Genomic DNA, 16,331 nt, shown 5'->3' with positions numbered 1-16,331 from the left:
GGGGGATCTTTTCAGAGCCTCCAGCCCCAACGGCAACCACACTGAACCTAAATCCTGCTGAGCCAGAGCCTTACGAAATTGAGTCGCCTTTTCCCCCATAACATGATTTTCCACCAATTTGTGCTTAAACAAAGCCACCTCTTCTCTACACCACATATGTAGACAATGATTTCCCCCCGGTGTGCTCTAGTAGCGAGGAACGAGGCATTCCTCGGAGTGCACATCCCTGTGTGAGGAAACGGGTCTTGCTGAGATCCTCCGCACTTAAATGTGTTACAGCAGGCACACAAAGCAACTCGGACTGGATAAAGATCCAGGCGTAAATCTCCCACTCGTTGGCATTCTGCACACACACGCAGCAAATCTGGAAGCCTAGCGAGTGTTTAAAACCCCTGTTTATTCCAGCATAAAGAAAACAAATCACACAAAGGCAAAAAAAAAAAACCTTTCCAGCAGGGATAAATTCGTATTAGCTAATTAGTGGGGGGGGGATTAGAAGAGACCTTGCAATATCGGCTCACGGCCCCATTCACGTTTCACAGCACGCCCTCCCTCTCTCTCCAGCTCTCTCTCTTTCTCGGTCCGACACTGACTCTCTACCACTCTCCCTTCTCCCCAGCCCTTCCACTCCCATTGATCAGACCCCAGCTTTGAAATCCAATCACAATGCATGGCCTGGGGATTTACTTTGATCAACTTCGACAGGTAGTCATATGCACATCTCTCATGTCCTACCAGTTAGCAAGATGAACACACTCATTGTTGTGTTCCAAGTCAGTGAGCCCAGGTGAAGCCAGTTGTCCATGTCCGCTGTGAAGATGACAGAGATTGCCTGTGACACCAACCCCGTCCCGAGCGAACGTGCTAAATGGGTTATCATCGGAGTGCCATGGTGTGATCAGATAGAAGACATAATGCTAGGCTTGCTGATGGGTGAAATCAGTCGCTCTTTCTCATGTGTGACACAACAAAAACTAAAAGGGGAAGGGCACTCGGGATGGCTTTGGGGAACGATCACAAAGACGTGTGTTGATGATTTACTCGTTAAATGCGCCTTCTCGTTTACCGTACTTAAAGGATTTCCGAGGTGGCAAAAGGTGGCCACATCTGCGCTTTGCATTCAAAAGGTACAACCGGTCTCTAAAATAACCTGTGCGGGCAAACATAATCTAAAAAAAAAAAAAAAAAAGTCCATAAATAAGAGGAAAGGAGCGCTGATGGCAGTTTAAATCCTCGTTTCATGCTCACGAGGGCCACATTAAGCAGGTCAGCTCTATGCAGGCCCACGTCAAACCAGCCAGCGTCTGTTACTGGGCTGATTTATGGAGGCGGACAGCTGAGGGGGGCCTCCCTGGGGCTGAGCCCAGACCTGAGAGGGGGATTCAGGGGCTCCATATGGAGAGGCCTCCTCTGACATGAGCACTGCTCACAGGGGGGAGTCTGCGGGGGGGTGGCAGCTTTAGCACCAAAGCCAGAGGGGCAGAGGCCAAGCAGCGGCTAGAGCCCCAGTAGCCTAAACCTGGAAGCAAATCTCCAGTTGGGTATGGAGATCACTCCTCAGAAACCCTCCCCTCCAATACACCACGACTAGTACAGTTCCAGTTGCCCTTTCCTAACTTGAACTTCCTCTCCCTTCCTCCTCCTCCTCTTTCTACCTCTTCTTATCCTTCCTCTAATGATATCTCCTCTAACTAGTACTTAACTTGCACTTACAGTAGTTCCATTCCTGCACTTTTTTTTTTATTCGTATGTAAAGCAGTATTTATTGTTACACTAGATTTCTATTGCTCGTAGCTTGATTGTTCTCTCCTTTGCACGTCGCTTTGGATAAAAGCGTCTGCTAAACGACTAAATGTAAATGTAAATGTAAATGTATTGCATTATGTCACTGAAGCAGTTTCACATCAGGACTCGCAAAGCCTTCTCCCAAGCACATTGTTTAGTAAAGGGTGTAGAACAGAATGTCATCACGCTAATAGTGCCAGGAAACAGGGCCTATGTTTAGAGACGTGTTTTGAAGAAGTGCAATTGCATTAGGGTTCAGTATAAACACCTGCCTTACTTGGGTCCGTCTGATTGTTTCGCCATATTGATTTGAGCATGAACATTTGGCAGGTCTAAACTTGGCACACAAACAGCCTGTTATCCCATGAAGCCATAAACATTTGTTTCATGCAGAGAAACATCCAGAAGCCCCAGAGAGAGTTCGGACCACAGACCTTCCAAACAAATATCCCTCCAAAGGCCTGGCCGGGAGGGCACTCAGCAGCCACAGCACCCAGAGCCTGGCAGAGCACGGGCACCAGGCCTTCTCCAAATAAGACAAACCACTCGTACTGGCACCTCGCACTGTGCAGGACCACTTTGGGGCGGACAACCTGTGCAGGACTTCCACAATATGTGACTAGACTGACTAGAAACTGAACTAGAAAAAACAAATGAATGTAGGCAGGTTTCTGGTATCTGGATCGTGACGGCACTGAAATCTTTTTGCACTGACATTTTTTGTCTGCTGGATGTAGTTCCCTTATCTTAAATTGCCTTTGGGAATACATTGCTAACAATTGTGTTGCACTGTGCTCTATATCAAATGACTTGAGTGAGGGGTGGGTGGAATAGCAGTTTACGAAATATATCTGCACTAAAGATATGGGCATATATTAACAGAGGACCAGAATGTAGTATCCTATAAACAGAGTCAAAATGTTACGCAAATAGTCCAGCCCATGTTGTAAGCCGCACTACTTCACCTCAAAACCACACACACTCTTCATCTCTCAGGAACTGTGTTTGGAGCCTCGACAGCCAAAAGGAGTGGATTTCTGTGCAAGCAATGGGGCTTCATCAAAAATATCTCAGTGCAAGAATTGCCATGAAACCAATTAAACACACACAACCAGGCGTCTCACACTGCACATCATCACAGGCGATCACGCATTCAACAGGCATAAAGAAACCCACATACTCTTTCGTTTCAATTTTACGGAACACTGCCTCACTACCTCCCACACAGGGTTCTAGCGTCTCCTCAAAAGTCTGGCTCAGATTTAGCACCTCACGAAACTCACACTTGATCAACCGAAATCATTAAGGAGCAATCAATAGCGGCAGCAGCATGGCGCAAGATGTTTTCTAATCTTTTCATCAACTTTTAGCAGCAACCTTGGAGGTTAAACAGAGTAGGACAGAGTAGGGGTATGCAGCAGTCTGAGGTGTTTAGTGTGCTATGCAGATGCCGGCAGACTGTCTCTCTCTCTAAGCTGACAAGCTCGCCCGCAGTAGGAGGGCCTCCTATTCTCAGCCATTCTAATTGATCTAATAGAAAGCTGAGGGAGGGAACCAGGCGTCGTGCGCGAGATGAAATGTCACTGAGCACGCTCGACCCAATCCATCACACACACGCACCGGGAGAAGGCCAAATGACCGCATTAAATATGCAGTCCCTGAGCATTAGAGTTGGGCTATCTGGCTGGTGACCTCAGCGATGTGGCGAGGCTGTGTCACCGGCTGGGCTTCAGTACATGGACCACGGTACGCTTTCGGGGATGGCCCCGGAAAAAAGAATTACCGGGATGTTCCATCGCTAGGGCTCTTCCTCTCCGCGGTCTCCATAACAACGGGATTGTGGAATGGAAACGAGCGGCGGGCAGCACTGTAGCCCATGTGACGGGGAGAATGACAGGCTGTGGGATCTTTTATGCTAATTGTAGGAAAAAGCCTGTTTGTAAAAAAAAAAAAAAACAGCATGTGCAGGGGATGGGCTAAACTGTTCCAGAAGAGGGAAAGAGAGACACAAAACAGGTGGATATGGTGCTTTAAAGGCGAGGCTGAGGTAAATGCCATCATGGGTTGATCTGATAATCATTTCATCCTTCTACTGGACAGCCAGGCAACACAATGCATCTGCTGGCATTCACAATTATAATAAGTGCATCTGACATGCATTGTTTAAAGCCTTGATTCACAGGATAATGAAACTCCGGAACCTAACTGAGTACATCACTGTAGAACAAAAGCCTTGCTGTCTTGTTATGGAATACAGAAGAGAAACTCATCATTTGGTGATTCAGAACTGGGGCAAAGGGCACATCACAGGATGGCAATTCTCCTCATCAAATTGAACCCAGGGGCAGCGGAGAGACATCTCAATGTGAGATTAGCGGATGGATTTTGGAAAGCCTTCGGCGCTACTGTCATGCAATAAATCCCTAATAATGACACGCTTTCCCCCATGTGTCATGCACACGTGAAGAGCGACTCTTTCCCAGCACCATCTGCAGAAACTATTCAGCGCGGTGGCAGGCCCCAATCAAACCACCTACAGTTCCATCCATCACAGGGACAAGTGACGGGGCCCCTCCAGAACCAAACAGACAAGAGCAGAAAAATGATCACGATTCCTCCCACCTCCTACGTCTCTCCATTGTGATTCTGTGACACTGAGAGTTGGGCACAGTGAAGAGTTAGTGTATGCGTGCGTGCGAGCGAGCTACCGATTGTTTCGAGGGTGCTTCTCAGCACTTGTTCTAGGTCAGCCGATTCCCTTCCTGACCCCCCCCCACCCCCCCCGCTCGGGGTGGGCGTGAGGAGGCAGAGCCGCAGGCGGGCGCGCTGCGGCGTGGGCAGGACTTCACTGCACATTTGCCCCTTGTGTGAGTGTGAGTGTGAGTGGGTGTTTGTGCTGCTCACACACACAGCACAGAAGAACAGAGCAGAGCAGAGCAGAGCAGAGCACTCTCCTCTCCTTTCTCCCTTTCCTGTCATTTCACACTCTGTCCTCTTTGTTCTTCTCTTTTCTTCTCTTCTCTTCTCCTCCTGACAGGTTGTAGCACTGCCTCTTGACAATGAAGGGTTGTAGACCCGGGAAACGAATCATCCAAACAAGCTGAACTTTGGAGCATAACTGTGTGATGTTTAACAAAAAGAAAAGACAAGAAGCCAAGCTAGTTAAGGAAGAAGAGAACATCTCAGGTAATTGCAGGCGACTGGATCTGTTAATGTTGTGTTCTTGTTTGAGCTTTCAGTGGCACAAGACAAAAGGGACGGGAACGATGCAGACACTGTGCAAGTAACGAGGCCGGAACTTCCACCTCAGCCGACTAAACACACAGAACCAGGTCTCACATTGCTCTCACATTGCGCATCATCACAAGCACTCATGCTTTCAATAAGCGAACTCACTTCACTCAATAGCAGAAGTAAACCAAGTCATTGGTGTTACCACATGGGAGTCCACTGCACTTAGTTCAAGTCCAAACAATTGGACAAGATAATGTGAAACTCTAGGTGACAGGAGGAACCTAAAAGGAGCTTTGTTGAACAAAGGAGAATCCGTTTCTGATTCCAAAAAGCTCCCTGCAATCAAAGCCCTATCAAAGCACAGCAATGAACAAACCTGGCTGTCGGATGGTATTGTTGATGCAAGACAATGCATCTTCCGTGAGTGATGACTACAATGTTTTAAAAACTACCTGAAGAAAAAAAAAAAGAACAACAATGAAGATCAGAGGATGTTTGGTGAGTTGCGTTGCATCATCCTTGAGTCAGCGTCATGCCGTGACCTCCGCCTGTGGGCGCTTCACCAGGCATCCGGGCACAGAGGGACGCTGTCAGCCCGGGTGACAGGAGCGGTGCGAGCGGAGACGAGCGGCCCTCGGTCCTGATGCGACAGCCTGCTTGTGCGGGGGAGCCACTGGGCAGACCTCAGCTGGTGCGGGAAGAAAGCCAGCATGACCTCTAGAATTGAGCACAGCAGCCTGGCAGTCACAGCAACGCCACTACATTTACACAGGCGAGCACAGGAAGCAGTACGGGGCCGCATCAATAATGCATGCAACAACAGCAACTTGTGTTTGTTTGGAGCTGGGGCGTTTAAAAAATTAAAAAAAAGAGCAGAAAGCAGCGCGACGTTAGTGTGTCAGCTAATGAAGCAGCGAGATAAGCGAGGCCTCACCTCGGAGTCTCTTCATTCAATCACTCTTCCTAATTCTCAATCAGTGGCCATTAGTTGAGGAGTACGGCTCATGAGGCATTTCATTATTTATGTACCTGTCGTTGCTTGTCCCGATTACAAATTACAGCAAATTATGATTTTACAGTGAAGCCTATAGCGCCTGTTTTGCAAGGAGAACTTGCAATCAACAAGGGAAAATCTGTATGCAGTAGGCAATGAATTAATAATCATTATTGCAGTTTCTGAAAAAACGTCATTAGCAATGTGACCTATATACATTGCAAAACACTGCCACTGCCTAAGCCCCACTCTTGATCAACAGAAGGGACCTGTATGAAAGATCCTATATCACTTGAGAAAGAGGTAAAATAGTTGTAATAATACAGCTGATAATGACAGACAGTAATGGCATATTTCCACTACGGGGTAAAACCCTGGTGCGTGGGGAAAACTTGTTTTGTTTCCATCTCTTAGGCTGGATCGGGGCCATGGCCCAAGCGGACTTTTGTAGTGGAATACAAGGCAACAAATAAAAACTGAGTCATTTAAAAACAGATAGGTAAGTTTAGGTTGCTTAGCAACAGAAATTACTTTGCTTGTATTTGTAAAGAAAAACTATCTACAGATAAATTCAAAGCTTAGTACAAGAATAAGAATCAAGGACAGTTTCCAACATTTTCTTGAGATGTTTAAATGTATTTTAAATTAATTTATGTGAACTTGCGCAACAGTTGCTGAGTGCTATTCAGAGGTTTCTAGTGTTGATGTTTTCTGTTTGTGAATGTCCCCGATACTACAACTCCTAATGGAAACAGAGCACGAGGCGATTCACTGGTGCTTAAGCCCGAGGTAAAGCCTTCGCCTGGCCCCGGTCAGCGGAAAAAGGCCATCAGACAATTAAACGCAATTGTCCGTTAAGTGTGTGGGCAGTTGGAATGGGAGTAGTGTTTGTGCCACCTAACCACTTAAGTTGAAGTGCTACTCAGAAGGCCTTCTGGTAAGGTAACCATGGCAGATATTGATGTTATAACACACACACACACACACACACACACACACACACATTTGTATCATGCCGACAGCCTAGCCGTATGAAGGAATGACTAACTCTAACTCACAATGTCACATTATATTCTGTATTTCAGTAAAAAGTTTCATTGAGATGTAATGTCACCGATCTATTCCTATTGGCAACTACAGAAAAGAAGAAAAAAAAGAGAAGAGAGAAAATAATGAAGAGAAAGAGAGAAGTAAAGAAAGAAAGTAAGAAGGACACAAGAAGAAAAAAGAGAAATAAAACGAGGGGAAATAATTAGGCTGTGGACAGACCGCTATTGGGGCACCAGGGCTGGCAGAGGGGTGAGGGTAGGGTTGGGTGGAGGAGGTGGTGGGCTGGCAGAGGGGTGAGGGTAGGGTTGGGTGGAGGAGCTGGATGTAATGAAGCCCAGCTGGCTAAGTGAGGGGTGCTCCTCATCAAGGTCAGGTGCAGAGGCTTAGGCAAAATGACGGGTCTGGACTGACAAGCTGTTCTAATAGTCTGCCTCAGAGAGGGACCGTGGCACAGCTACCGTTCTTCTTCAAAGGCTTCCACAGCATGCCAAAATAGACCAGCAAATTAATCACTTTCCACTTTCCGATAAGAATGGCAGAACAAGAAAAAGTGAAAAAAGAAAAAAAAAAAGGAAGAAAAAAACCCATCCCAGAGCTATATACTTTCCTGCTCTTCCTAAGAATCACACAACGGTACAATTCCCAGAGAAAATCCTTCCATTATACTGTGAACATGAACATGTGATTGAACACGCCCAACAATCTTCATAAAAACTTGAAGGAGATCCAAACAAAGCTGTCTTTAGGAAAGAAAAAAAGGAAGAGAAAAAAGGAAGAAAAAAAAGATAAGGAACTGCTTCTATTTCAGGATTAACAGCTTTCCTGGAAAATGAAGAGTACAGCTACACGCTTTGAATAGAGAGCCTCACAACAGCTGAAAGAAACAGAGAAACAATTGTGTTTGGGGTAGAAAATGATCCATTGGATAAAGAAAACGAGAAAGAGATGGGGGGATCTGTCTTGCTCTTCTGAATGAGACCCAGTTGAGATGTTCAATTCAATTCAATTCAATTTTATTGATATAGCGCCATAACAATACAATTATCTCTAGGCAATCACACACAGACAGCATCAGTGTTGTACTAAGATACTAAGAGTTACTAAGATAACCACAGTCTCCACAAATCCCCCCTGAACGTAAACAGCCACCTTGTTAACATGCAAGGCAGCATGTAAAAAAGAAGCCACACATCCTGCCTAATTACAGGGCACCCCCTGAGCCAGGAGTCCACACAGACACACTAGTCCATGCACAGGGTTTAACACACACACACACACACACACACACACACACACACACACACACACACACACACACACACACACACACACACACACACACACACACACACACACACACGTGTACACATAATTTAACACACACACACACACATACATACACACACACACAAACACACAAACACAAACACATTCATGCACATGGTCTAAGACACACACACACACACACACACACACACACACGCACACACACACACACACACACACACTCAAGCTGACATCTCAGATATCTGTATGAGCTTGCCTGTGGCTGGCAGGTTAAAGCTGCTTCCCCAAATGAGCCTCAGCAACAGTTGCCTCACGCAGCGACAGCAGCAAAGAGAGAGAGCACGAAGAGAGGAGAAGAGAAGACAGACTAACTAAAGGAAAGAGCTGGAAAAAAAGGAAGAAAGAAAGAATTGCTGCTGAGCCACAGCGCCAGCCGAGAGGGAGGAGAGCCATGTGAAGAATGAAATCAGAGCAGCAGGCAAGGGGAGGCAGGGGGTGTGAGCAACAGAGAGAAAGAGAGAGGGAGAGGAAGAAATAGAGAGGGAGAGAGAGAAATAGAGAGAGGGAGAGAGAAATAGAGAGACTTGGAGAGACTAGAGAGTGTGGCAGAGGACACTGAGACAGCAAAGAGAGATGTAAAGAGAGAAAGAGCGAGTGAGGGAATAGCACAGAGGCAGGGAGATAAGGTGGAAGACAACGCTGGGCTGGAGCAGGGGACTTCTCCCTCATTCCCGGAGTGAATCTGTCCCTGCCACTATCTGTCACTCCATCCGCGTCCCGTGGCATTAATAATTCAGGCACGGCTAAAAAGTTCCATTATCATGAGCGACTCGCACACAAGGAAGAGAAAGTAACACAAACACTCTGGGGAGGAGAACTTGCACTCTGAGAATTGATGTGTGTGGGTGTGTATGTGTGTGAGAGAGAGAGAGAGAGAGAGAGAGAGAGAGAGAGAGAGAGAGAGAGATAGACAGACAGACAAAGACAGAGGCAGGCATGGAGAGCAGAAGACAGGGAGATGGAGAGTGTGACTGGAAGACACTGGTGAATACCCAGAGCATCGCATCGGCTTCCCAATGCCTGTTAATGAATCTCTTCTGGGTCGGAGAGGAACAGCTGTCTGCTGACCAGCGAGCCGGAGCTCAGCCTCCCCACGCCAATTGCTTTCACTAAACTGACCCCACTGACTGAGCCACACTACACTACACTACACTACACTACACTACACTACACACCACTTAGACACTACCTTTACGATCAGAGAGAGGACAAAAGGCACCTTAAAGGAATATGCCAGATTTTTTTTTTTATCTCAACCTACCACACTGGTGGCAAACTGTCAATTCACATACTAATTTCCCACTGTTCTACTGGCTGAAAAGCAACTTTGAAAGGCTCCACTCATAATTCCCATGCATGAGTCACCAAATGTTCTCAAATGTTCTGCTTATAATCCTTTATGGTTCTATCTATAACCATACCATTTCTATCACCCAAAGTGTGTGAACAACAGCTTTAGATATTTTTCTTTTAGTTTTCATTGTTTTCATGTTTCACAAAAGCTGGCTGTAGAGCTTTCTGCATTACATTAATTGTGCTGAAATGACCAAAACAACTGCTACCAAAACAAGACATAGAGGACCAACAATCATTTAAATAGCTAGGCTAATCAGTAAATTTCTATCGACATTTTCCTATCTGCCTTTTGTAAGAATTACTCATGATGTCTAATGACTATGGATGGCATCGAACCACGCAAAGCAAAAAATAAATCTATGCAAGTGCTGACATGGGCAGAAGATATAGATTGATGTTGTTCTGAGCTTGTATAACAGTTCTGAGCCATAGCGGTTCTGTAGTCGAACATTATTATGGGATTTTCTGATCCTGTCAGTCATCCAATTACAGTAACATTTCATCCAAATATTACAGAATTTCATCAAAACAGTCTCAACATTCAAGCCTAGTATTTATGGCCGTATTACCATCTTTATTACATAGTCATTACAACAAAATCCACCATCTTATCGTGTCAGGGAAGTCAGCACCTCGGTAGAGGTTTTTCAGAGGGCTCCATTTTGATATAACCATTACAGAATATACACAATCTCCCTCAAAGGGCTCCATTTTGATATAACCATTACAGAATATACACAATCTCCCTCAAAGGGCTCCATTTTGATGTAACCATTACAGAATATACACAATCTCCCTCAAAGGACGCCATGTGCAGCAGCAAGAAATGGTGTCATCTGTTCTGTTTTTACACTTATCACTAGTAATAGTTTATTTTTATAACCCAGAGATAGATTGCAGTGAATCAGTGTCAGTTGTGTGTGTTGTGTGTGTGTGTGGGAGGGTGGGTGGGGTGCACGCATGTGTGCACATCAGCAGATCACCAGTGTTTCACTCGGGGTTAATCTCGTCACCTTCATCATCTCTCGTCAACAGATCCCTGATCCGTCTCTCGCATTAACCGAACCCTCTACTTTCCCTCTACAGAAAAGAGAGAAAATCAACAGTTTCAAAACTGGCTTCACACGGGAGGTCAATTCATTCCCTGTAGTGTTTAAAGGAAAAAAAATAGCACTGCAGAAATATAGATAATTCACAATGGCATGGTTTGTTTTGTTTAGCCGGTTTATTGCCTGCATTCATAGAGTGGACCTACAGTCACTGGTGTGGGGGTGGAGACTGAGTGGACTAATGGAGCTTAGTGCCTCTGAGACCACGCCGTGTCCATGGACATGTGATCCATTCGTGGTCCCCATGGAGGAGACGTATGCCCAGGACAAGCCAAAAGGAAAGCTACTGGAGATATAAAGGCCACGAGCTGCTGGAGGCCTATGCATGTCCATGTTAGGCAGAATAATTGGAAACTGCATCCATCGACTTAAACACTAACGATCATGAAAAAAAAATGATCTTCTAACAAGGTTCATTGCAAATTCATAAAATCAGGCATAAATTGCAGATGAAGTACCCTGTGTTGTGGTTCACCGATGAACACACACGCAGACACCAAGATGCCGTATCTCTGGAGGAACAGAGAGGAGCTTTAGGAAGAAGAGTGTGTATAGGAGTAGAGGAAAACAGGGGCTCACTGGGCTCGGGCACCAACACGCCCTTGCAAACAACCAGGGCTCGTGCCCCCGTCACCACAGCAGACTCGCAGACCCTCGGGGACACATTAAAATACCACCAGAGCTTTTGTTGTTGCTGCCTGCTTTGTAGGCTGCCATTAGAACCGAGACCTCCCAGACAGTTCTGCAGTAATGAACTCCCAGAGCACACCATTGTGCTGGACAGAATAAAGCCAAAGCCAGACAGAAGAGGCAGCCATTACTGGGTGGCAAATTAAAATATTTGTGGGTGTTGGATGGAGTGTGGTGGTGCATGGAAATCATATGGAAAAGGGATGATGCATTCATTAACGGTCTCTCCCTCCTGGTGAACAGTGCTATCACTTGTAATGAATTTAGTCTAACCATGGACAAAAATTCTAATAAACAAATAAACGTGCCTCTTATCAGAGTGGCAAGTTGAGAGCTTGTCCCCAGTGGGGCTAAGGATGTCAGAAGTGCTAAAGCACATATTTCTTGATGACGTGTTAGAATGTGACTGTGACTTGTGACTGTCAGTTGGAGTGGTCCATTCCAGAAAGCCCAGCCCTAGGTCAAAGGATGGCTCTTATTTCGAAGTGTTGTGGAACTAAATCCAGGCCTAGCCAGCAAAATGAGAACATCTGAGGCATGTAACAATTCCTGACCACCTCGCTGTAATGTGCACTATTGGGAGTCACCAGACCGTCTTGAACTTTGCTCTACCCGAAATATGTGCAGTCGTTTCACAGCCTGAGGCTTACAACAACATGGCAGGATTATTCTTTGTCTGTTCTTAAGGGTGACTGTTAAAACCCTGTGAAATAACTCTGGACCCCTGGAATAACATGTAGAGGAAACTTCGTATTTGTAACACATTTCTGGCTAATTTCAGTCTTGGACATGAAAATGACATTTCTCATTTCAGAAGCACTTCATCCTTGATCTTCATGTGCCAGGGTAAACCATTTTGAAATGTCTTTCAGGCTGCCTTTTGCCCAGTACCAGGGCAAACGGTTTCTATATTTTTTTGACACTTCCATCCTCTCTCCTTCACGAGGGTTTCCTGAGCCTCCTTACCCTCTCGTTAAGAGCCAACATGCTTGCGTCATGACATCACCAGCACCGGGGCATTCCTCTCAAGTGTCCCTAATCTCTGCGGTTCAGAATGGCTGGGATTCCAAAAAGCGTGGACCCCAGCATCCAGTTTCATTATAGAAATGTCAGTCATGACAGCTGAGGGCCTCTCTGCCACGCTGCAAGCGCTGGGGGGGACTGCGCTCTTGACCGGGCTGGCTCTGACTCATGCAGACAGGGGACCTGGGCACGGCTGGCCTGCCAGAGGAGCCTGGGCCGGGGCGATAGCAGCTTCGGCCCTCGATGCTGATTTAACTTTGTCCCCTCTGCACCCCCACCCCTTCTCGCCCAGCAATTTCTGCATCAAAGAGCTTGCCTCACTCTGCACACATTTGGTGGGGAGAAAGCCAAACAGGGTGCTGGCGATTCGATAAGGCTGCGACACGCAGGGCTTCTATGGGGCTGAAACAAAGCAAACATGGGCTGCCGAAGAATCTACGAGAACACCTCGGGGAAATACAGTCTGCTGCCTCCATCTCTCTCTCTCTCCCCCCGTCTCTCTTTTCAGCTTTGGCAGTGGTCTAAGAGGAGCTGAGGCATGAGTTTGAGAAGCTGACCCAGCAGGGCCACAGATAAGGAGCAGCATTCCAGGGAGATGGCTTCTGTCGGACAGCATGTACAGAAACAGGGGAGATAAGAGCCGCCTCAAGACAGAGAGAGGCTCAGAAATCTTCCAAATGCACACTTGTCTCCAGCCTCCCCTGCCTGTCCAGAACCTGTCCAGGGACAATTTATTTCTATACAGTGACTTTTTGCCCAAATAAGAACCTCATTTTGTGATTTGTCATTTTGTGAGTGCTCCACATCTGAGGAGTCTTGTCGTTCTCAGTGGAACTCCAGGATTTTGCCAAGCATCAAGGAAGAAGGAGAGGAAGAAGAAGAAAATCAATCCAGCCTTGGAGCGCCTGGGTTTTTTCCCCTCATGGAACAGTCTGGAAGGTCTGAGAGCCTTCGTGGAAGGGGTGAGCGCTCCTTCACGTGGCTGGCTGCTCCTCTCTCTAATCAGCCTGTGGCACAGTGTGTGACAGCCTGCCTCAGCCTCTGGAGCACGGCTTTATTAATATCTGCATCAAACCATTTGACACGGCTGCTCACCACATTGGGGACAACAGCTGGCTGGCACCGATAGTGCCAGAGCAGCACACTATCACTCCCGGGGCCCCTGCAAAGCCAGAGACGGGACGCACGACCGTACTCCACGTGTCGGAGTGAATTCAGGCTACAACGCATACTTCCACAGCAGGAACTTGCTTGAAAAGCTTTGAACTCTGTGGAGCAAATTACCATGCATTTGCTGGTGGTGCTTAAACAGGGAGACTTGTATGCCTGGTTCAGATATGAACCCAGAGGAATGCATGACTGCGATATACAATTAGTCCAAGTGCAGATTACAATGAGAAGGGAGTTGGCGGAGAGAGAGAGAGAGAGAGAGAGAGAGTGATTTAAGAGGTGCTTGTGATGGCCGCTACATGATTAATCTCACAGTACTGCAGAGACATGGCGTACAGCAGGTCAATTACAAGGAGTTTATGGAAGTAACTCGTTTTGGAATGCGTGCCTTGCTTCACCACAGACAGGATGAGAACAGAGAGATATGGAAAAGGAGACAGAGGAGGAAAGGGGGGGCGTGATGAGGGAGGTAGACAAAGAAAGGGAAAGATAAAAGGAAGGAAGGAGAAATTGACCTTTTCTCTGCTGCCACTGCAAACAGTGGCTGAGAGTGGGGCTGGTGGAGGCTAAGTAATTGAAAAATCATGTTTCTTATGTTTGCAAGGCCAAGTACACAGACCCATCAGGGATAGGTCTGTTTTGAATGAGTCAGACTTAAGCCATTCAGGTTCTTGGTGGAGGACAGCATCTATTGTCAAAAAAAAAAAAAAAATCAATTTTCACAGCCGAAAGCAGTAATGAAAACACAAACATAAATCTAGACGCTGCATAGAAAACAGTAAGGGTAGAGTAGTTGTGGGGCCTAGTCTTCCACCTGTGTCACTTCCTTTCGCCTAACTTCATCTTTATTTGATCTGCCTAACAGAAGAGAAGATTTACAAGTTTCCTTATCTAGCTAGCTAATTAGCTATGCAATTAGCTAGCAATGACATGTTTCACATTCACACTGGAGCCATGACAGAAGATTACTGATGATGTTACTCGGTCGCCAGTGGATAGATTAACAGTTCCACTTTACCGCTTTGCTCTCATTCCCACACAACACCATTACAGATTAATAAACGACTTGTGAGAATGGGATCGACACTTTCAGCACTACGCAAATATGTACGCTATGTATTAATATGTATAGTACTACTGCAAAGAGGCTTTTCGATCATTCCGCATTTCTTTCATGGACATAACTGGGGAGTGAACTAGTCAACTAATAACTCATCGGCCTACTAATTCATTGAAAGATTTATATCTCCATATTCCACTTCGGGCCCCCTCTTTGTTAAGAAGTTCAGGTATTGCTGAAGCTGCTCCCATGTCTTCAAGTCTTGTCTCTGAACAGAAACGAAAAAGTTGTCCGCTCTCTCTACCATTGTTCTCGACTCACTTCGTTCTTGCTGCGCCACATGTCACCAACTCATTTAGAGTTTGTAATACATCACACATATCTCTAGTGCAACGGCAGTGCTGAACGAAAGACCTCCTATTAGCCAGATCAAACAACTGTTCACATAATAAAAGCATTGATAAAATGCTGGAATTGGACAGTTTTCAAAACTCTAAGTACCATGGTACTTCTTCAGTATCAGCATACCATGCAACCCTACAATGAATAGAACTTTGGATCGACCAAACAACACGATTTTCAACAAGTGAGAGGTGAAACCAAAAGATGATATTCTGGTGGGCCTCTTGTACACTGGAAAAACACAAGCTTGCACAGGCACGTGGCAAGATGTTACGTATGCACTTGGCTCTTAGGGACACTAAGAAACTGAGGAATTCTTTCTCCAGTCACTGTCAGATTCCCACTGTTCAATGGAACTCTGTTCCTAGGCCCCGTCATAACAAGCCACATGAGAAATTCCACAGAAGTTTGACACGATTGCGAAGGTTTGACCTAGAGGTCTGCTACAACACAGGGCATGCAAACATTTCTAAATCCCTCTTAGCCATTCAGGTAGGCATTCTTCAGATTGTGGTTGCCCGAAATTAATTAGACTAGACCAAATAAAAACAGACCATTTTTTATGAAGAAAAGAAGATGTATTCAAGAAAGCAACAAAAACAATTGTCCCCAATAGATTATCTATAAATGTTCAGATTATAAACAAACAATCTATTGATCTATGTTATTCTGAAACTCTTTATGATCACGGTTAGGGGTTGGGTTTGGTTAAGGTGATGTTCAGTGAACAAGTAGAACGACCATCTATAAGGTCTCTGTAGGCAGACTATCCAATTTAAGTGTTTCCAAACATTTATATTTACAACCATAATAAATATCTTTATGCATCTGACTAAAGTTTGCCCTTTAGAGGGCCACTGTTGGCCATTTGGGTGCCCTTAACAGAATTGCTAAGCATGCATTGTGCAGGCGAATAAAGGAGGGAATTTTACTTCACTTAGTGGATCATTTCCTGCCCCGTCGGACAGGGTGTTGTTCCATTTTGGTAGCCTGATGGGAAAACTTAATTTGCCTTGGACATCGGGCTAGCGATTTTGCGTGCTCTGCAACAGCCTCTTCATCAGAGCAATAGTTGCATTGCAGTCTGTCTGTGAGTCAGAACACATAAGCA

At 45.8% G+C, this 16,331-nt stretch overlaps 1 protein-coding gene across 1 annotated transcript in view; it reads right to left on the bottom strand.

The window, feature by feature from the left end:
• The window catches only part of peak1 (pseudopodium-enriched atypical kinase 1), a 96,364-nt gene that overhangs the window by 47,568 nt on the left and 32,465 nt on the right, over positions 1 to 16,331 (bottom strand). The gene's annotated exons all lie outside the window — the stretch shown is intronic.

The sequence above is a fragment of the Clupea harengus genome, chromosome 3 (genome assembly GCF_900700415.2).
Source record: "Clupea harengus chromosome 3, Ch_v2.0.2, whole genome shotgun sequence".
NCBI classification, from domain to species: Eukaryota; Metazoa; Chordata; class Actinopteri; order Clupeiformes; family Clupeidae; genus Clupea; species Clupea harengus.
Note: the sequence above shows the minus strand (reverse complement) of the source record. Positions and strands in the feature narration are given on the sequence as shown.